Source organism: Oncorhynchus keta, chromosome 19 (genome assembly GCF_023373465.1).
Source record: "Oncorhynchus keta strain PuntledgeMale-10-30-2019 chromosome 19, Oket_V2, whole genome shotgun sequence".
In the NCBI taxonomy this organism is placed as follows: Eukaryota; Metazoa; Chordata; class Actinopteri; order Salmoniformes; family Salmonidae; genus Oncorhynchus; species Oncorhynchus keta.
In genome coordinates this window covers 84,258,149-84,280,648 of record NC_068439.1, presented here as the reverse complement: position 1 = coordinate 84,280,648, position 22,500 = coordinate 84,258,149, and the positions used below count along the sequence as shown (strand labels likewise).

Genomic DNA, 22,500 nt, shown 5'->3' with positions numbered 1-22,500 from the left:
TTTGCTTTGCCTGCTTCGCGCACACACTAGGCATTCTCTCAACCAGCTTCATGAGGTAGTCACCTGGAATACATTTCAATTAACAGGTGTTGCCTTGTTAAAAGTTAATTTGTGGAATTTCTTTCCTTCTTAATGCATTTGAGCCACTCAGTTGTGTTGTCACAAGGTAGGGGTGTTATACAGAAGGCAGCCCTATTTGGTAAAAGACCAAGTCCATATTATGGCAAGAACAGCTGAAATAAGCAAAGGTCATTCAATCTGGAACATTTCAAGAACTTTGAATGTTTTTTCAAGTGCAGTGGCAAAAACCATCAAGCGCTATGATGAAACTGGCTCTCATGAGGACCGCCACAGCAAAGGAAGACCCAGAGTTACATCTGCTGCAGAGGATAAATTCATTAGAGTTTACCAGCCTCAGAAATCGCAGCCCAAATAAATGCTTCACAGAGTTCAAGTAACAGACACATCTCAACATCAACTGTATAGAGGGGACTACGTGAATCAGGCCTTCATGGTTGAATTGCTGCAAAGAAACCACTACTAAGGGACACCAATAATAAGAAGATACTTGATTGGGCCAAGAAACGCGAGCAATGGACATTACACCAGTGGAAATCTGTCCTTTGGTCTGATGAGTCTAAATTTGAGATTTTTGGTTCCAACCACCGTGTCTTTGTGAGACGCAGAGTAGGTGAATGGATGATCTCTATATTTGTGGTTTCCACCGTGAAGCATGGAGGAGGAGGAGATGAGATGGTGTGGGGGTGCTTTGCTGGTGACACTGTAGGTTATGTACTTAGAATTCAAGGCACACTTAACCAGCAAGGTTACCACAGCATTCTGCAGTGATATACCATCCCATCTGGTTTGCACTTAGTAGGACTATCATTTGTTTTTCAACAAGACAATGATCCCAAATACACCTTCAGGCTGTGTAAGTGATATTTGACCAAGAAGGAGAGTGATGGAGTGCTGTATCAGATGGCCTGGCTTCCACAATCACCCGACCTCAAACCAATTGAGATGGTTTGGGATGAGTTGGACCGTGGAGTCAAGTAAAAGCAGCCAACAAGTGTTCAGCATATGTGTGAACTCCTTCCAAGATTGTTGGAAAAGCATTCCTCATTAAGCTGGTTGAGAGAATACCAAGAGTGTGCAAAGCTTTCATCAAGGCAAAGGGTGGCTACTTTGAAGAATCTAAAATCTAAAATATATATATTTGTATAAAAATGTATAAAAATGTATTTATATGTACAATATATATATATAATATATATATAAATATAAAAATACATTTGTTTAACACTTTTTTGGTTATTACATGATTCCATATGTGTTATTTCATGGTTTTGATGTTTTCACTATTATTCTACAATGTAGAAAATAGTACAAATAAAGAAAAACCCTGGAACGAGTAGGTGTCCTAACTTTTGACTGCTACTGTATGTTTTTTCAATAACAGGTCAATAATATCAATGTTTGATTTGTTTGCTCTATTCCAAATAATTTCTTTCTCTGATAAGGGCTGGAAAAAACTATATGATATATATATATATATATATATATATAGCCTTAGAAATTAGGTTCATCAAATCAATAACTTATTACTTTACTTACTTACTTAACCTGTAGCTGGAGGTAGCTGCAAGTAGCTGGAGGTAGCTGGAGGTAGCTGGAGGTAACTGGAGGTAACTGGAGGTAGCTGCAAGTAGCTGGAGGTAGCTGGAGGTAGCTGGATGTAAATGGAGGTAACCGGAGGTAGCTGGAGGTAGCTGGAGGTAGCTGGAGGTAGCTGCAAGTAGCTGGAGGTGGCTGGAGGTAGCTGGAGGTAGCTGGAGGTAGCTGGAGGTAGCTGCAAGTAGCTGGAGGTGGCTGGAGGTAGCTGGAGGTAGCTGGAGGTAACTGCAAGTAGCTGGAGGTAGCTGGAGGTAGCTGGAGGTAGCTGGAGGTAGCTGGAGGTAGCTGGAGGTAGCTGGATGGTAACTGGAGGTAACTGGAAGTAGCTGGAGGTAGCTGGAGGTAACTGGAAGCTGGAGGTAGCTGGAACTGAGGTAGCTGGAGGTAACTGTAGCTGGAGGTAGCTGCAAGTAGCTGGAGGTAGCTGGAGGTAACTGCAGGTAGCTGGAGGTAGCTGGAGGTAGCTGGAGGTGACCGCAAGTAGCTGGAGGTAGCTGGAGGTAACTGGAGGTAGCTGGAGGTAACTGCAAGTAGCTGGAGGTAACTGGAGGTAGCTGGAGGTAACTGGAGGTAACTGCAAGTAGCTGGAGGTAGCTGGAGAGAACTGGAGGTAGCTGAAAGTAGCTGGAGGTAACTGCAAGTAGCTGGAGGTAGCTGGAGGTAGCTGAAGGTAGCTGGAGGTATCTGCAAGTAACTGGAGGTAGCTGGAGGTAACTGGAGGTAGCTGGAGGTAACTGCAAGTAGCTGGAGGTAACTGGAGGTAGCTGGAGGTAGCTGCAAGTAGCTGGAGGTGGCTGGAGGACCGTGGAGTCAAGTAACAGGTATCAGGTAGTTACAGGTATCTGCAGGTAACTGAGGTAGCTGGAGTTAGCTGCAGGTAGCTGCAGGTAGCTGGAGGTAACTGGAGGTAGCTGGAAGTAGCTGCAGGTAGCTGGAGGTAGCTGGAGGTAGCTGGAGGTAACTGCAGGTAGCTGGAGGTAGCTGGAGGTAGCTGGAGGTAGCTGCTGACGCTATGGTGTGGTGGCTGTGTAGGTGGCAGGGCGATGCCTGTATCATCTATAGTGCCTTGCGTAAGTATTCACCATCCTTGGCGTTTCTCCTATTTTGTTGCATTACAACATGTAATTTGAATGGATTTTTATTTGGATTTCATGCAATGGACATATACAAAATAGTCAAAATTGGTGAAGTGAAATAAAAATAAAAACTTATTTCAATAAATTAAAATTAAATTAAAAACTGAAAAGTGATGCGTGCATATGTATTCACCCCCTTTGCTATAAAGAGGTCAGGGAGTTTTGGAGAATTATAGATCAAGGTTGGGTTATAAAAACAATCTGAAACTTAGAACATCCCACATTAAATCCATTATTAAAGAATGGAAAGAGTATGGTACCACAACAAAGCTGCAAAGTGAGGGACGCCCACAAAAACTCACGGACCAGTCAACGAGTGCATTAATCAGAGAGGCAAAACATTAGACCAAAGTTAGCGCTGAAGGACCTGCAAAGCTCCACAGTGGAGATTGGAGTATGTGTCCATAGGACCACTTTAAGCCATACACTCCACGGAGCTGGGCTTTACGGAAGAGTGGCAAGAAAAAAGCCATTGCTTAAAGAATAAAAATAAGCAGACACGTTTGGTGTTCGCCAAAAGGCATGTGGGAGACTCCCCAAACATATGGAAGAAGGTACTCTGGTCCGATGAAACTAAAATGTAGCTTTTTGGCCATCAAGGAAACCGCTATGTCTGGCGCAAACCCAACACCTCCCATCACCCCGAGAACACCATCCCCACAGTGAAGCATGGTAGTGGCAGCATCATGCTGTGGGTATGTTATTCATCGCCAGGAACTGGAAAACTGGTGAAAATTGATGGCGCTAAATACAGGGAAATTATGTTCTGGGAAAACTATTTCACTCTTCCAGAGATTTGAGACCACCCCCACAGCATGATGCTGCCATCACTATGCTTCATCGCAGGGATGGTGCCATGCTTCCTCCAGATGTGACGCTTGGCATTCAGGCCAAAGAGTTTAATCATGGTTTCATCAGACCAGAGAATCTGGTTTCTCATGGTGTGAGAGTCTTTAGGTGCCTTTTGGCTAACTCCAAGCAGGCTGTCATGTGCCTTTTACTGAGGACTGGCTTCTGTCTGGTCAAGACCGTTTTCCCCCGATTGCTTAGTTTGGCCGGGCAGCCAGCTCTAGGAAGAGTGGTCTTGGTGGTTCCAAACTTCTTCAATTTAAGAATGATGGAGGCCACTGTGTTCTTTGGGACCTCCAATGATGAAGACATTTTTTGGTACCCTTCCGCAGATCTGTGCCTCGACATAATCCTGTCTTGGAGCTCTACAGACAATTCCTTTGACATCATGTCTTGTTTTGCTTTTTCCAATTATTGATAAGAATGCACCTGTTAAGAAACGGACTGTTAAAACTGTATGGTTGAAAGAGATGGGGCAACAGGAGTGGCTAATAAAGTCTGGCCGCACATCTGATTGGCTGACTTAGTGCAAATTGAGATATTCTGTGACTAAACTCAACAAGAAGAACCAGAAACTGTATTATGAAGCCAAGATCAATGATATAAAGAACGTTGGAAAACACTTTAAATGAAATTACGGGCAGAAAGACAGATTCAACTCCATCTTTTATTGCACAAAAACATTTGATGTTATTTTTATATTTTTACTTAATTGGCAAAGTTGGCAAACTTAAAAAAAAAAAACAATACTAATGAAAGATAACCATTGCAAGTTTGCATTTTGTAAAGTTGGGAAATGATGTATTATATTTGGCTACGGTAAACTTCCGACTACAACTGTAGAGTATATCTATACTATCCGTTCAAAGGTTTGGGGACACTTTGAAATGAAAAGTTGTTTTTTTTGTCCAGTAAAATGACATCAAATTGATCAGACATACAGTGTAGACGTTCTTACTGTTGTAAACGATATATAACGATAATATAATAATAATAATAATATATAATAATAATATATACATAATACATAATATATGTACACTATCGTTGAAAAGTTTGGGGTCATTTAGAAATGTCCTTTTTTTTAAAGTAAAAAAACATTTTTTGTCCATTAAAATAACATCAAATTGTTGTAAATGACTATTGTAGCTGATACTACAGATTTTTTTATGCAACATCTACATAGGTGTACCGAGGCCCATTATCAGCAACCATCACTCCTGTGTTCCAAGGGCACGTTGTGTTAGCTAATCCAAGTTTATCATTTTAAAAAGGCTAATTGATCATTAGAAAACCTTTTTGCAATTACCTTAGCACAGCTGAAAACTGTTGTACTGATTAAAGAAGCAATAAAACTGGCCATCTTTAGACTAGTTGACTGGTCCAGATGAGACTAGTGAAGGGAGTTTACTACTCCCCTCACAGAACAGCGCAGACTGGCCCTAACCAGAATAGAAAGAAGAGTGGTCAGGGCACAACTGAACAAGAGGACAAGTACATTAGAGCATCTAGTTTCAGAAACAGATGCCTCACAAAGCTTCATTAAATAGTACCCGCAAAACACCAGTCTCAACGTCAACAGTGAAGAGGCGACTCCGGGATGCTGGCCTTCTAGGCAGGTTTGCAAAGACAAAGCCATATCTCTGTCCTGTGTCTGTGTCCTTTTGCCCATCTTAATCTTTTACATGAGTTATCTAGTTGTTATTAGTCCCATCTCCATTCAACCCCTCCCACCTATCTCTTAAGTTAACACCATCCAGTCCCAGCCTTCAGCTCCATTCAACCCCTCCCACCTATCTCTTAAGTTAACACCATCCAGTCCCAGCCTTCAGCTCCATTCAACCCCTCCCACCTATCTCTTAAGTTAACACCATCCAGTCACAGCCTTCAGCTCCATTCAACCCCTCCCACCTATCTCTTAAGTTAACACCATCCAGTCCCAGCCTTCAGCTCCATTCAACCCCTCCCACCTATCTCTTATGTTAACACCATCCAGTCCCAGCCTTCAGCTCCATTCAACCCCTCCCACCTATCTCTTAAGTGAACACCATACAGTCCCAGCCTTCAGCTCCATTCAACCCCTCCCACCTATCTCTTAAGTTAACACCATCCAGTCCCAGCCTTCAGCTCCATTCAACCCCTCCCACCTATCTCTTAAGTTAACACCATCCAGTCCCAGCCTTCAGCTCCATTCAACCCCTCCCACCTATCTCTTAAGTTAACACCATCCAGTCCCAGCCTTCAGCTCCATTCAACCCCTCCCACCTATCTCTTAAGTTAACACCATCCAGTCCCAGCCTTCAGCTCCATTCAACCCCTCCCACCTATCTCTTAAGTTAACACCATCCAGTCCCAGCCTTCAGCTCCATTCAACCCCTCCCACCTATCTCTTAAGTTAACACCATACAGTCCCAGCCTTCAGCTCCATTCAACCCCTCCCACCTATATCTTAAGTTAACACCATCCAGTCCCAGCCTTCAGCTCCATTCAACCCCTCCCACCTATATCTTAAGTTAACACCATCCAGTCACAGCCTTCAGCTCCATTCAACCCCTCCCACCTATCTCTTAAGTTAACACCATCCAGTCCCAGCCTTCAGCTCCATTCAACCCCTCCCACCTATCTCTTAAGTTAACACCATCCAGTCCCAGCCTTCAGCTCCATTCAACCCCTCCCACCTATCTCTTAAGTTAACACCATCCAGTCCCAGCCTTCAGCTCCATTCAACCCCTCCCACCTATCTCTTAAGTTAACACCATCCAGTCCCAGCCTTCAGCTCCATTCAACCCCTCCCACCTATCTCTTAAGTTAACACCATCCAGTCCCAGCCTTCAGCTCCATTCAACCCCTCCCACCTATCTCTTAAGTTAACACCATCCAGTCCCAGCCTTCAGCTCCATTCAACCCCTCCCACCTATCTCTTAAGTTAACACCATCCATATTGGATTTCTATTTGCCATATATTTTTCAACTGTTCTGTTTCACAAAAGTTCTGAACCTTTCTGTTGTCATTGTTTCTACAGATTGTACATTTAAAAAAAAAACATTGTGCTAAAAGTATTATTATATTATTGATGAGATTGATTATGACTTCATATCGCCCAGTATTGCTATCTGCAGAGTTAGCTCCAGGGAAATATTGCAATTCTTCGGCCATTCTTGGACCTGTGACCAAAAACAAGCTAAATATGGACAGTACCAAAATAAATTATCTAATGATTCTGTCTCTTCGCAGCAAAATCTGCAGAGCTGGGAAGGTTGTATCCTCCTATATAAAACATTCTATTTGTTCCAAGAGTTTTGTAGAATCATTTAAATGGAAACATTCTAAGATTTGATTCCGTCGTCGTTTTGCGTATCAGTTCATTAAACCATGTGCCATAGAATTGGTACGTCAAAAATCTCTTCCCAGCTATTTTGTCATTTATTTGTCACCGCTGTAAAACAAATTGTCCTTAAAAGAAACTGTAATTATTTTTTATTTATTACAGATTTCTTTAACCAATTATGTGCTTCAATTCAGGGCCGACAGACAAGATCCTTACTTTGTCCCCCTTCTACTTGCCTCTTCCATTTTTGTGGTAATGCTGTATTTAGTTGGTTGCAATTCTGGGTAGAGCAGACATTTCCATATGTCTGTGTTAGCTGCATGTGTGACATAACTCAACCAGTCCTATTTATGATATAATTTACAAAGATTATACTTTAAAAAAAATCTAATAAATTATGGTTTTATATCAATTATTATATTTGAGTTTATAAAAACATAATATTTGTTGTATTATTTGTTCTGTCTTTTCTGGTGGATTAAACTGGAATTGCAACCAACTTTCTATGACTTGTTTAAAAAATAGTGATATTTGGGAGATTATTTTCTTTTTGAATATACGGAACGTGAGAGGTTGTAATCTGAATAAAGGAGAGGTTGTAATCTTAAAAATGGAGAGGTTGTAATCTGAATAAAGGAGAGGTTGTAATCTGAATAAAGGAGAGGTTGTAATCTGAATAAAGGAGAGGTTGTAATCTGAAAAATGGAGAGGTTGTAATCTGAATAAAGGAGAGGTTGTAATCTGAATAAAGGAGAGATTGTAATCTGAATAAAGGGAGAGGTTGTAATCTGAATAAAGGAGAGTTTGTAATCTGAATAAAGGGAGAGGTTGTAATCTGACTAAAGGAGAGGTTGTAATCTGAATAAAGGAGAGGTTGTAATCTGAATAAAGGAGAGGTTGTAATCTGAATAAAGGAGAGGTTGTAATCTGAATAAAGGGAGAGGTTGTAATCTGAATAAAGGAGAGGTTGTAATCTGAATAAAGGAGAGGTTGTAATCTGAATAAAGGAGAGGTTGTAATCTGAATAAAGGAGAGGTTGTAATCTGAATAAAGGAGAGGTTGTAATCTGAATAAAGGAGAGGTTGTAATCTGAAAAATGGAGAGGTTGTAATCTGAATAAAGGAGAGGTTGTAATCTGAATAAAGGAGAGGTTGTAATCTGAATAAAGGAGAGGTTGTAATCTGAAAAATGGAGAGGTTGTAATCTGAATAAAGGAGAGGTTGTAATCTGAATAAAGGAGAGGTTGTAATCTGAATAAAGGAGAGGTTGTAATCTGAATAAAGGGAGAGGTTGTAATCTGAATAAAGGAGAGGTTGTAATCTGAAGAAAGGAGAGGTTGTAATCTGAATAAAGGAGAGGTTGTAATCTGAATAAAGGAGAGGTTGTAATCTGAAAAATGGAGAGGTTGTAATCTGAATAAAGGAGAGGTTGTAATCTGAATAAAGGAGAGGTTGTAATCTGAATAAAGGAGAGGTTGTAATCTGACTAAAGGAGAGGTTGTAATCTGAATAAAGGAGAGGTTGTAATCTGAATAAAGGAGAGGTTGTAATCTGAATAAAGGAGAGGTTGTAATCTGAATAAAGGGAGGTTGTAATCTGAATAAAGGAGAGGTTGTAATCTGAATAAAGGAGAGGTTGTAATCTGAATAAAGGAGAGGTTGTAATCTGAATAAAGGAGAGGTTGTAATCTGAATAAAGGAGAGGTTGTAATCTGAATAAAGGAGAGGTTGTAATCTGAAAAATGGAGAGGTTGTAATCTGAATAAAGGAGAGGTTGTAATCTGAATAAAGGAGAGGTTGTAATCTGAATAAAGGAGAGGTTGTAATCTGAAAAATGGAGAGGTTGTAATCTGAATAAAGGAGAGGTTGTAATCTGAATAAAGGAGAGGTTGTAATCTGAATAAAGGAGAGGTTGTAATCTGAATAAAGGGAGAGGTTGTAATCTGAATAAAGGAGAGGTTGTAATCTGAAGAAAGGAGAGGTTGTAATCTGAATAAAGGAGAGGTTGTAATCTGAATAAAGGAGAGGTTGTAATCTGAAAAATGGAGAGGTTGTAATCTGAATAAAGGAGAGGTTGTAATCTGAATAAAGGAGAGGTTGTAATCTGAATAAAGGAGAGGTTGTAATCTGAATAAAGGAGAGGTTGTAATCTGAATAAAGGAGAGGTTGTAATCTGAAAAATGGAGAGGTTGTAATCTGAATAAAGGAGAGGTTGTAATCTGAATAAAGGAGAGGTTGTAATCTGAATAAAGGAGAGGTTGTAATCTGAAACATGGAGAGGTTGTAATCTGAATAAAGGAGAGGTTGTAATCTGAATAAAGGAGAGGTTGTAATCTGAATAAAGGAGAGGTTGTAATCTGAATAAAGGAGAGGTTGTAATCTGAATAAAGGAGAGGTTGTAATCTGAATAAAGGAGAGGTTGTAATCTGAATAAAGGAGAGGTTGTAATCTGAAAAATGGAGAGGTTGTAATCTGAATAAAGGAGAGGTTGTAATCTGAATAAAGGAGAGGTTGTAATCGGAATAAAGGAGAGGTTGTAATCTGAATAAAGGAGAGGTTGTAATCTGAATAAAGGAGAGGTTGTAATCTGAAAAATGGAGAGGTTGTAATCTGAATAAAGGAGAGGTTGTAATCTGAATAAAGGAGAGGTTGTAATCTGAATAAAGGAGAGGTTGTAATCTGAATAAAGGAGAGGTTGTAATCTGAATAAAGGAGAGGTTGTAATCTGAATAAAGGAGAGGTTGTAATCTGAATAAAGGAGAGGTTGTAATCTGAATAAAGGGAGAGGTTGTAATCTGAATAAAGGAGAAGTTGTAATCTGAATAAAGGAGAGGTTGTAATCTGAATAAAGGAGAGGTTGTAATCTGAATAAAGGAGAGGTTGTAATCTGAATAAAGGAGAGGTTGTAATCTGAATAAAGGAGAGGTTGTAATCTGAAAAATGGAGAGGTTGTAATCTGAATAAAGGAGAGGTTGTAATCTGAATAAAGGAGACATTGCAATCTGAATAAAGGGAGAGGTTGTAATCTGAATAAAGGAGAAGTTGTAATCTGAATAAAGGAGAGGTTGTAATCTGAAAAATGGAGAGGTTGTAATCTGAATAAAGGAGAGGTTGTAATCTGAATAAAGGAGAGGTTGTAATCTGAATAAAGGGAGAGGTTGTAATCTGAATAAAGGATAAATTGTAATCTGAATAAAGGAGAGGTTGTAATCTGAATAAAGGAGAGGTTGTAATCTGAATAAAGGAGAGGTTGTAATCTGAATAAAAGGAAAAAGGCATTTCTTGAACATGGGGTGAGTCATTCTTAAGAATTTGCTAGAGAACCCTTTCAAATTTAAGTATAACTTTTGTATGACTGAAGCCTTCAGTGAGATGTCTAATGCTTTGATATTCATTATATAAATACTCCTTTAATTTTGTCTGGCTTGCCATTCCAAATAAAATGTAATATTTTTTTCTCATATCATTGAAAAAAATGTTCGCTAGGTGTAGGCAAGGCCATAAGCAAATAGGTAAACTGGGATATGACTAAAGAGTTAATCAGGGTGAACTGGGATATGACTAAAGATTTAATCAGGGTAAACTGGGATATGACTAAAGAGTTAATCAGGGTGAACTGGGCTATGGCTAAAGAGTTAATCAGGGTAAACTGGGATATGACTAAAGAGTTAATCAGGTTAAACTGGGATATGACTAAATAGTTAATCAGGGTAAACTGGGATATGGCTAAAGAGTTAATCAGGGTAAACTGGGATATGACTAAAGAGTTAATCAGGGTAAACTGGGATATGACTAAAGAGTTAATCAGGGTAAACTGGGATATGGCTAAAGAGTTAATCAGGGTCACAAGCACAAGGACAGGTGAAACAGATCAGGGCCTGACAGAGTGAGATCATTTCTTTATTTTGGGATATGTTTACATTTTTAGTCAAAGTACATTTATCATAATTTGGTTGTTATCCAGAGAGGTTAGAAAAAGTATCTAGATCTTCTATGAGGCTGTGGAGGGATTCTAATTCTAAAAGTATCTAGATCATCTATGAGGCTGTGGAGGGATTCTAATTTTAAAAGTATCTAGATCCTCTATGAGGCTGTGGAGTGATTCTAATTCTAAAAGTATCTAGATCCTCTATGAGGCTGTGGAGGGATTCTAATTCTAAAAGTATCTAGATCCTCTGTGAGGCTGTGGAGGGATTCTAATTCTAAAAGTATCTAGATCCTCTATGAGGCTGTGGAGGGATTCTAATTTTAAAAGTATCTAGATCCTCTATGAGGCTGTGGAGGGATTCTAATTCTAAAAGTATCTAGATCCTCTATGAGGCTGTGGAGTGATTCTAATTCTAAAAGTATCTAGATCCTCTATGAGGCTGTGGAGGGATTCTAATTCTAAAAGTATCTAGATCCTCTATGAGGCTGTGGAGGGATTCTAATTCTAAAAGTATCTAGATCCTCTATGAGGCTGTGGAGGGATTCTAATTCTAAAAGTATCTAGATCCTCTATGAGGCTGTGGAGGGATTGTAATTCTAAAAGTATCTAGATCATCTATGAAGCTGTGGAGGGATTGTAATTCTAAAAGTATCTAGATCATCTATGAGGCTGTGGATGGATTCTAATTCTAAAAGTATCTAGATCCTCTATGAGACTGTGGAGGGATTCTAATTCTAAAAGTATCTAGATCCTCTATGAGGCTGTGGAGGGATTCTAATTCTAAAAGTATCTAGATCCTCTATGAGGCTGTGGAGGGATTCTAATTCTAAAAGTATCTAGATCCTCTATGAGGCTGTGGAGGGATTCTAATTCTAAAAGTATCTAGATCCTCTATGAGGCTGTGGAGGGATTCTAATTCTAAATGTATCTAGATCCTCTATGAGGCTGTGGAGGGATTCTAATTCCAAAAGTATATAGATCCTCTATGAGGCTGTGGAGGGATTCTAATTCTAAAAGTATCTAGATCCTCTATGAGGCTGTGGAGGGATTCTAGTTGTGGATTTAAAAGAAAACATTAATCATCAGCGTACAAGAAGACATGTTTGGTCTTTCAGGATTAATATCCGCTTGATGTTGTGGTTGGATCTGATTTTAATAGCAAACATTTCAATGGCCATTAAAAATAAATACACCGATAGTGGACAACCTTGTTTTACTCCTCTTGACACACTGTTGAACAGCTTCTATCACCATCAGACTGTTGAACAGCTTCTATCACCATCAGACTGTTGAACAGCTTCTATCACCATCAGACTGTTGAACAGCTTCTATTACCATCAGACTGTTGAACAGCTTCTATCACCATCAGACTGTTGAACAGCTTCTATCACCATCAGACTGTTGAACAGCTTCTATCACCATCAGACTGTTGAACAGCTTCTATCACCATCAGACTGTTGAACAGCTTCTATCACCATCAGACTGTTGAACAGCTTCTATTACCATCAGACTGTTAAACAGCTTCTATCACCATCAGACTGTTGAACAGCTTCTATTACCATCAGACTGTTGAACAGCTTCTATCACCATCAGACTGTTGAACAGCTTCTATTACCATCAGACTGTTGAACAGCTTCTATTACCATCAGACTGTTAAACAGCTTCTATTACCATCAGACTGTTGAACAGCTTCTATCTCCATCAGACTGTTGAACAGCTTCTATTACCATCAGACTGTTGAACAGCTTCTATCACCATCAGACTGTTGAACAGCTTCTATCACCATCAGACTGTTGAACAGCTTCTATTACCATCAGACTGTTGAACAGCTTCTATTACCATCAGACTGTTAAACAGCTTCTATCACCATCAGACTGTTGAACAGCTTCTATTACCATCAGACTGTTGAACAGCTTCTATCACCATCAGACTGTTAAACAGCTTCTATTACCATCAGACTGTTAAACAGCTTCTATTACCATCAGACTGTTAAACAGCTTCTATTACCATCAGACTGTTAAACAGCTTCTATTACCATCTGACTGTTGAACAGCTTCTATTACCATCAGACTGTTGAACAGCTTCTATTACCATCAGACTGTTGAACAGATTCTATTACCATCAGACTGTTAAACAGCTTCTATCACCATCAGACTGTTGAACAGCTTCTATTACCATCAGACTGTTGAACAGCTTCTATTACCATCAGACTGTTGAACAGCTTCTATCACCATCAGACTGTTGAACAGCTTCTATTACGGAGCCGAGGGAGATGCAACGGAGGGAGATGTGGAAAGAGAGGGAGCGAAAAAGAGTGAGAGAGGGAGAGAAAGAGTGAGAGAGGGAGAGAGAAAGAGTGAGAGAGGGAGCGAAAAAGAGTGAGAGAGGGAGAGAGAAAGAGTGAGAGAGGGAGAGAGAAAGAGTGAGAGAGGGAGAGAGAAAGAGTGAGAGAGGGAGAGAGAAAGAGTGAGAGGGAGAGAGAAAGAGTGAGAGAGGAAGAGAGAAAGAGTGGGAGAGGGAGAGAGAAAGTGAGAGAGGGAGAGAGAAAGAATGAGAGAGGGAGAGAAAGAGTGAGAGGGGGAGAGAGAAAGAGTGAGAGAGGGAGAGAGAAAGAGTGAGAGAGGGAGAGAGAAAGAGTGAGAGAGGGAGAGAAAGAGTGAGAGAGGGAGAGAGAAAGAGTGAGAGAGGGAGAGAAAGAGTGAGAGAGGGAGAGAGAAAGAGTGAGAGAGGGAGCGAAAAAGAGTGAGAGAGGGAGAGAGAAAGAGTGAGAGAGGGAGAGAGAAAGAGTGAGAGAGGGAGAGAGAAAGAGTGAGAGGGAGAGAGAAAGAGTGAGAGAGGGAGAGAGAAAGAGTGAGAGAGGGAGAGAGAAAGAGTGAGAGAGGGAGAGAGAAAGAGGAGAGATATTGGCTATGCTGAGTTGGTGATGAGACATGATTTGTGGTTTTATCGTCTGGGGTTAAAAAGTGTAGTCTTGTAGTCTGGGGTTAAACAGTGTAGTCTTGTAGTCTGGGTTAAACAGTGTAGTCTGGGGTTAAACAGTGTAGTCTGGGGTTAAAAGTACAGCCTTGTAGTCTGGGTTAAACAGTGTAGTATGGGGTTAAACAGTGTAGTCTTGTAGTCTGGGTTAAACAGTGTAGTCTGGGGTTAAACAGTGTAGTCTGGGGTTAAACAGTGCAGTCTGGGGTTAAACAGTGTAGTCTGGGGTTAAACAGTGTAGTCTGGGGTTAAACAGTGTAGTCTGGGGTTAAACAGTGTAGTCTGGGGTTAAACAGTGTAGTCTGGGGTTAAACAGTGTAGTCTGGGGTTAAACAGTGTAGTCTGGGGTTAAACAGTGTAGTCTGGGGTTAAACAGTGTAGTCTGGGGTTAAACAGTGTAGTCTGGGGTTAAACAGTGTAGTCTGGGGTTAAACAGTGTAGTCTTGTAGTCTGGGGTTAAACAGTGTAGTCTTGTAGTCTGGGGTTAAACAGTGTAGTCTTGTAGTCTGGGTTAAACAGTGTAGTCTTGTAGTCTGGGGTTAAACAGTGTAGTCTGGGTTAAACAGTGTAGTCTTGTAGTCTGGGGTTAAACAGTGTAGTCTTGTAGTCTGGGTTAAACAGTGTAGTCTTGTAGTCTGGGGTTAAACAGTGTAGTCTGGGTTTAACAGTGTAGTCTTGTAGTCTGGGGTTAAACAGTGTAGTCTTGTAGTCTGGGGTTAAACAGTGTAGTCTTGTAGTCTGGGGTTAAACAGTGTAGTCTTGTAGTCTGGGTTGAACAGTGTAGTCTTGTAGTCTGGGGTTAAACAGTGTAGTCTTGTAGTCTGGGGTTAAACAGTGTAGTCTGGGTTAAACAGTGTAGTCTTGTAGTCTGGGGTTAAACAGTGTAGTCTGGGGTTAAACAGTGTAGTCTTGTAGTCTGGGTTAAACAGTGTAGTCTGGGGTTAAACAGTGTAGTCTGGGGTTAAACAGTGTAGTCTGGGGTTAAACAGTGTAGTCTGGGTTAAACAGTGTAGTCTTGTAGTCTGGGTTAAACAGTGTAGTCTTGTAGTCTGGGGTTAAACAGTGTAGTCTTGTAGTCTGGGGTTAAACAGTGAAGATGGGAATAAGATACGGGAATCCAACCCTTGACTCCGGTGGTCTTTAAAACACTATACTGATCCAATGGAAGCTGTAGACTACCATGGAACACAATGAGAAACACCATCTACACGACAATACTAATTTTCCCATTAGGGTTGATGACATAGGGTGGGAGCCAGGCCTTCCTTTAGAGTCTGCTGCTAAAACAACCCTAATTATCATACAGAGCACGGCTGTAGGAGAGAGGGAGAGAGTGTGTTTGTGTGAGTGTATTTGTGTTTGTGTGTCTGTGTGTCTGTGTGTCTTTGAGGGTGAGGAAGAATTGGGCTTTCAGTCATTCAGGCCTTGATGTGTAGATAGGCTCAACAGAGATACCTACCACTGGGAGTTCAGCATCAGTTCCATTTCAAATGCAGGGAATCACTCAAATATTAAATTCCCTCCCTCCCTCCCTCCCTCCCTCCCTCCCTCCCTCCCTCCCTCCCTCCCTCCCTCCCTCCCTCCCTCCCTCCCTCCCTCCCTCCCTCCCTCCCTGCACTTAGAGCCGGTTTCCATGCCTCCCATTCTCCCCCTCTCTTCTCCTCCCTCATGAATCCTCTTTCTCTCTGACACACTGTCCTGGTTCTCTCTGTCCTGGTTCTCTCTGTCACGGATCTCCCCGTCCCGGTTCTCTCTGTCCCGGATCTCTCTGTCCCGGATCTCTGTCCTGGTTCTCTCTGTCCCGGTTCTCTCTGTCCCGGATCTCTCTGTCCCGGTTCTCTCTGTCCCGGTTCTCTCTGTCCCGGATCTCTCTGTCCCAGTTCTCTCTGTCCCGGTTCTCTCTGTCCCGGATCTCTCTGTCCTGGATCTCTTTGTCCCAGTTCTCTCTGTCCCGGTTCTCTCTGTCCTGGTTCTCTCTGTCCCGGTTCTCTCTGTCCCGGTTCTCTCTGTCCCGGATCTCCCTGTCCCGGATCTCTCTGTCCCGGATCTCTCTGTCCCGGTTCTCCCTGTCCCGGTTCTCTCTGTCCCGGATCTCTCTGTCCCGGTTCTCCCTGTCCCGGTTCTCTCTGTCCCGGATCTCTCTGTCCCGGTTCTCCCTGTCCCGGTTCTCCCTGTCCCGGATCTCTCTGTCCCGGTTCTCTCTGTCCTGGTTCTCTCTGTCCCGGTTCTCTCTGTCCCGGTTCTCTCTGTCCCGGATCTCCCTGTCCCGGTTCTCTCTGTCCCGGTTCTCTCTGTCCCGGTTCTCTCTGTCCCGGATCTCCCTGTCCCGGATCTCTCTGTCCCGGATCTCTCTGTCCCGGTTCTCCCTGTCCCGGTTCTCTCTGTCCCGGTTCTCCCTGTCCCGGTTCTCTCTGTCCCGGATCTCTCTGTCCCGGATCTCTGTCCTGGTTCTCTTTGTCCACAGTTGCAAAGCTTCAGGGACTGTTGTGAACACAATTGCTTTTGAATAAAGTGATGTCTTATATATTATATATATATACAGTACAATTCAAAAGTTTGGACACACCTACTCAGTCAAGGGTGTTTCTTTATTTCTACTATTTTCTACATTCTCGAATAATAGTGAAGACATCAAAACTACGAAAGAAATCCATATGGAATCATGTAGTAACATGTAGAATCATATGGAATCATGTAGAATCATATGGAATCATGTAGTAACATGTAGAATCATATGGAATCATTTAGTAACATGTAGAATCATATGGAATCATGTAGAATCATATGGAATCATGAAGTAACATATGGAATCATATGGAATCATGTAGTAACATGTAGAATCATATGGAATCATGTAGTAACATGTAGAATCATATGGAATCATGTAGAATCATATGGAATCATGTAGTAACATATAGAATCATATGGAATCATGTAGAATCATGTAGTAACATGTAGAATCATATGGAATCATTTAGTAACATGTAGAATCATGTGGAATCATGTAGAATCATATGGAATCATGTAGTAACATGTAGAATCATGTAGTAACATGTAGAATCATATGGAATCATGTAGTAACATGTAGAATCATATGGAATCATGTAGAATCATATGGAATCATGTAGTAACATGTAGAATCATATGGAATCATGTAGTAACATGTAGAATCATATGGAATCATGTAGTAACATGTAGAATCATATGGAATCATGGAGTAACATGTAGAATCATATGGAATCATGTAGTAACATGTAGAATCATGTAGAATCATGTAGTAACATGTAGAATCATATGGAATCATGTAGTAACATGTAGAATCATGTAGTAACATGTAGAATCATTTGGAATCATGGAGTAACATGTAGAATCATATGGAATCATGTAGTAACATGTAGAATCATATGGAATCATGTAGAATCATATGGAATCATGTAGTAACATATAGAATCATGTAACATGTAACATGTAGTAACATGTAGAATCATATGGAATCATGTAGTAACATGTAGAATCATGTAGAATCATGTAGTAACATGTAGAATCATGTAGTAACATATGGAATCATGTAGTAACATGTAGAATCATATGGAATCATGTAGTAACATGTAGAATCATATGGAATCATGTAGTAACACGTAGAATCATATGGAATCATGTAGTAACATGTAGAATCATATGGAATCATGTAGTAACATGTAGAATCATATGGAATCATGTAGTAACATGTAGAATCATGTAGTAACATGTAGAATCATATGGAATCATGTAGTAACATATAGAATCATGTAGTAACATGTAGAATCATATGGAATCATGTAGTAACATGTAGAATCATATGGAATCATGTAGTAACATATAGAATCATGTAGTAACATGTAGAATCATATGGAATCATGTAGTAACATGTAGAATCATGTAGTAACATGTAGAATCATATGGAATCATGTAGTAACATGTAGAATCATGTAGTAACATGTAGAATCATATGGAATCATGTAGTAACATGTAGAATCATGTAGTAACATGTAGAATCATATGGAATCATGTAGTAACATGTAGAATCATGTAGTAACATGTAGAATCATATGGAATCATGTAGTAACATGTAGAATCATGTAGTAACATGTAGAATCATATGTAATCATGTAGTAACATGTAGAATCATATGGAATCATGTAGTAACATGTAGAATCATGTAGTAACATGTAGAATCATGTAGTAACATGTAGAATCATATGGAATCATGTAGTAACATGTAGAATCATATGGAATCATGTAGTAACATGTAGAATCATATGGAATCATGTAGTAACATGTAGAATCATGTAGTAACATGTAGAATCATGTAGTAACCTCCCAAGAGTGGACAAAGCTGTCATGAAGGCAAAGGGTGGCTACTTTGAAGAATCTCTACAATGTAGAAAATAGTAAAAAAATAAATAAATAAAGAAAAACACCTTGAATGAGAAGGTGTGTCCAAAGGCCCATATCCACAGAGCCTCGGAGTAGGAGTACTCCCTCTGAGATCAGTTAGGCCTTTCTGTTTATAATGATAAAAACCTAAACCTGGGCCCATATCCACAGAGCCTCGGAGTAGGAGTACTCCTTCTGAGATCAGTTAGGCCTTTCCGTTTATAATGATAAAAACCTAAACCTGGGCCCATATCCACAGAGCCTCGGAGTAGGAGTACTCCCTCTGAGATCAGTTAGGCCTTTCCGTTTATAATGATAAAAACCTAAACCTGGGCCCATATCCACAGAGCCTCGGAGTAGGAGTACTCCCTCTGAGATCAGTTAGGCCTTTCCGTTTATAATGATAAAAACCAAAACCTGGGCCCATATCCACAGAGCCTCGGAGTAGGAGTACTCCCTCTGAGATCAGTTAGGCCTTTCTGTTTATAATGATAAAAACCTAAACCTGGGCCCATATCCACAGAGCCTCGGAGTAGGAGTACTCCCTCTGAGATCAGTTAGGCCTTTCCGTTTATAATGATAAAAACCTAAACCTGGGCCCATATCCACAGAGCCTCGGAGTAGGAGTACTCCCTCTGAGATCAGTTAGGCCTTTCCGTTTATAATGATAAAAACCAAAACCTGGGCCCATATCCACAGAGCCTCGGAGTAGGAGTACTCCCTCTGAGATCAGTTAGGCCTTTCTGTTTATAATGATAAAAACCAAAACCTGGGCCCATATCCACAGAGCCTCGGAGTAGGAGTACTCCCTCTGAGATCAGTTAGGCCTTTCTGTTTATAATGATAAAAACCTAAACCTGGGCCCATATCCACAGAGCCTCGGAGTAGGAGTACTCCCTCTGAGATCAGTTAGGCCTTTCTGTTTATAATGATAAAAACCAAAACCTGGGCCCATATCCACAGAGCCTCGGAGTAGGAGTACTCCCTCTGAGATCAGTTAGGCCTTTCTGTTTATAATGATAAAAACCAAAACCTGGGCCCATATCCACAGAGCCTCGGAGTAGGAGTACTCCCTCTGAGATCAGTTAGGCCTTTCTGTTTATAATGATAAAAACCAAAACCTGGGCCCATATCCACAGAGCCTCGGGTAGGAGTACTCCCTCTGAGATCAGTTAGGCCTTTCTGTTTATAATGATAAAAACCAAAACCTGGGCCCATATCCACAGAGCCTCGGAGTAGGAGTACTCCCTCTGAGATCAGTTAGGCCTTTCTGTTTATAATGATAAAAACCAAAACCTGGGCCCATATCCACAGAGCCTCGGAGTAGGAGTACTCCCTCTGAGATCAGTTAGGCCTTTCTGTTTATAATGATAAAAACCAAAACCTGGGCCCATATCCACAGAGCCTCGGAGTAGGAGTACTCCCTCTGAGATCAGTTAGGCCTTTCTGTTTATAATGATAAAAACCAAAACCTGGGCCCATATCCACAGAGCCTCGGAGTAGGAGTACTCCCTCTGAGATCAGTTAGGCCTTTCTGTTTATAATGATAAAAACCAAAACCTGGGCCCATATCCACAGAGCCTCGGAGTAGGAGTACTCCCTCTGAGATCAGTTAGGCCTTTCCGTTTATAATGAAAAAACAGCAGGGACCTGATCCTAGATCAGCAATCCTACTTTGAGACGATTTGTGGATACGGTCTCTGATTCCTGAGGTGGGCTGTGATACGGCCCCTGGTCCCTGGTTCCTGAGGTGGGCTGTGATACGGTCCCTGGTTCCTGAGGTGGGCTGTGATACATTTACATTTAAGTCATTTAGCAGACGCTCTTATCCAGAGCGACTTACAAATTGGTGCATTCACCTTATGTCATCCAGTGGAACAGCCACTTTACAATAGTGCATCTAAATCTTTTAAGGGGGTGAGAAGGATTACTTTATCCTATCCTAGGTATTCCTTAAAGAGATACGGTCCCTGGTTCCTGAGGTGGGCTGTGATACGGTCCCTGGTTCCTGAGGTGGGCTGTGATACGGCCCCTGGTTCCTGAGGTGGGCTGTGATACGGTCCCTGGTTCCTGAGGTGGGCTGTGATATGGTCCCTGGTTCCTGAGGTGGGCTGTGATACGGCCCCTGGTCCCTGTTTCCTGAGGTGGGCTGTGATACGGTCCCTGGTTCCTGAGGTGGGCTGTGATACGGCCCCTGGTTCTTGAGGTGGGCTGTGATACGGTCCCTAGTTCCTGAGGTGGGCTGTGATACGGTCCCTGGTTCCTGAGGTGGGCTGTGATACGGCCCCTGGTTCCTGAGGTGGGCTGTGATACGGCCCCTGGTTCCTGAGGTGGGCTGTGATACGGTCCCTGGTTCCTGAGGTGGGCTGTGATACGGCCCCTGGTTCCTGAGGTGGGCTGTGATACGGTCCCTGGTTCCTGAGGTGGGCTGTGATACGGTCCCTGGTTCCTGAGGTGGGCTGTGATACGGTCCCTGGTTCCTGAGCCGGGCTGTGATACGGCCCCTGGTTCCTGAAGTGGGCTGTGATACGGTCACTGGTTCCTGAGGTGGGCTGTGATACGGCCCCTGGTTCTTGGGGTGGGCTGTGATAAAGTCCCTGTGTATTTGAGTCGTGTCTGTGTGTGTGTGTGTGTGTGTTGATGATGTGCGGCATGATGTGTGGCATGATGTGTTGGAAGCAATATTACACACACACACACACACACAATTATGGCAGACGCCTGTGAAATGTCAGTTTGGCAAACAGAGAATCGCTCCCTGTAAATAATTGAACAGCCCTTTAGTTCTCACAAACACACACACACACACACACACACACACACACACACACACACACACACACACACACACACACACACACACACACACACACACACACACACACACACACACACACACACACACACACACACACACACCATGTATACAGCATCTAACCAATAATTAACAATGTGGTTCATTTGCACCTTGTTAACATGCTAAGCAACGGGATGATAGCAAAAACATTGTTTGTTTCTTTCTTTTTATAGCTGTTGTTCATTCTTAAAAAACTCTTCATCATTTTAAGGATCCTCCCCTTTTTTCAATTGAATTATTGTCTGGTTATAATGGATCCAGGGCTGGTTATAATGGATCCAGGGTTGGTTATAATGGATCCAGGGCTGGTTATAATGGATCCAGGGCTGGTTATAATGGATCCAGGGTTGGTTATAATGGGTCCAGGGTTGGTTATAATGGATCCAGGGTTGGTTATAATGGATCCAGGGTTGGTTATAATGGATCCAGGGCTGGTTATAATGGATCCAGGGCTGGTTATAATGGATCCAGGGCTGGTTATAATGGATACAGGGTTGGTTATAATGGATCCAGGGTTGGTTATAATGGATCCAGGGTTGGTTATAATGGATCCAGGGCTTGTTATAATGGATCCAGGGATGTTTATAATGGATACAGGGTTGGTTATAATGGATCCAGGGTTGGTTATAATGGATCCAGGGCTGGTTATAATGGATCCAGGGTTGGTTATAATGGATCCAGGGCTGGTTATAATGGATCCAGGGCTGGTTATAATGGATCCAGGGCTGGTTATAATGGATCCAGGGTTGGTAATAATGGATCCAGGGTTGGTTATAATGGATCCAGTGCTGGTTATAATGGATCCAGGGCTGGTTATAATGGATCCAGGGTTGGTTATAATGGATCCAGGGCTGGTTATAATGGATCCAGGGCTGGTTATAATGGATCCAGGGTTGGTTATAATGGGTCCAGGGTTGGTTATAATGGATCCAGGGCTGGTTATAATGGATACAGGGTTGGTTATAATGGATCCAGGGTTGGTTATAATGGATCCAGGGTTGGTTATAATGGATCCAGGGCTGGTTATAATGGATCCAGGGATGTTTATAATGGATACAGGGTTGGTTATAATGGATCCAGGGTTGGTTATAATGGATCCAGGGCTGGTTATAATGGATCCAGGGTTGGTTATAATGGATCCAGGGCTGGTTATAATGGATCCAGGGCTGGTTATAATGGATCCAGGGCTGGTTATAATGGATCCAGGGTTGGTAATAATGGATCCAGGGTTGGTTATAATGGATCCAGTGCTGGTTATAATGGATCCAGGGCTGGTTATAATGGATCCAGGGTTGGTTATAATGGATTATAATGGATCCAGGGCTGGTTATAAT

General features: G+C 41.6%; 1 protein-coding gene and 1 long non-coding RNA gene across 2 annotated transcripts in view; one reads left to right on the top strand and one right to left on the bottom strand.

Moving 5' to 3' along the window:
* The window catches only part of LOC118379457 (XK-related protein 6-like), a 143,536-nt gene that overhangs the window by 36,288 nt on the left and 84,748 nt on the right, over nucleotides 1-22,500 (top strand). The gene's annotated exons all lie outside the window — the stretch shown is intronic.
* LOC127909568 (uncharacterized) lies at nucleotides 5,244-6,561 on the bottom strand. The gene is made up of 3 exons (XR_008071955.1): nucleotides 6,223-6,561; nucleotides 5,751-6,045; nucleotides 5,244-5,514 (listed from the first exon to the last, which is right to left on the bottom strand). It is a non-coding gene; the product is annotated as an uncharacterized LOC127909568 (long non-coding RNA).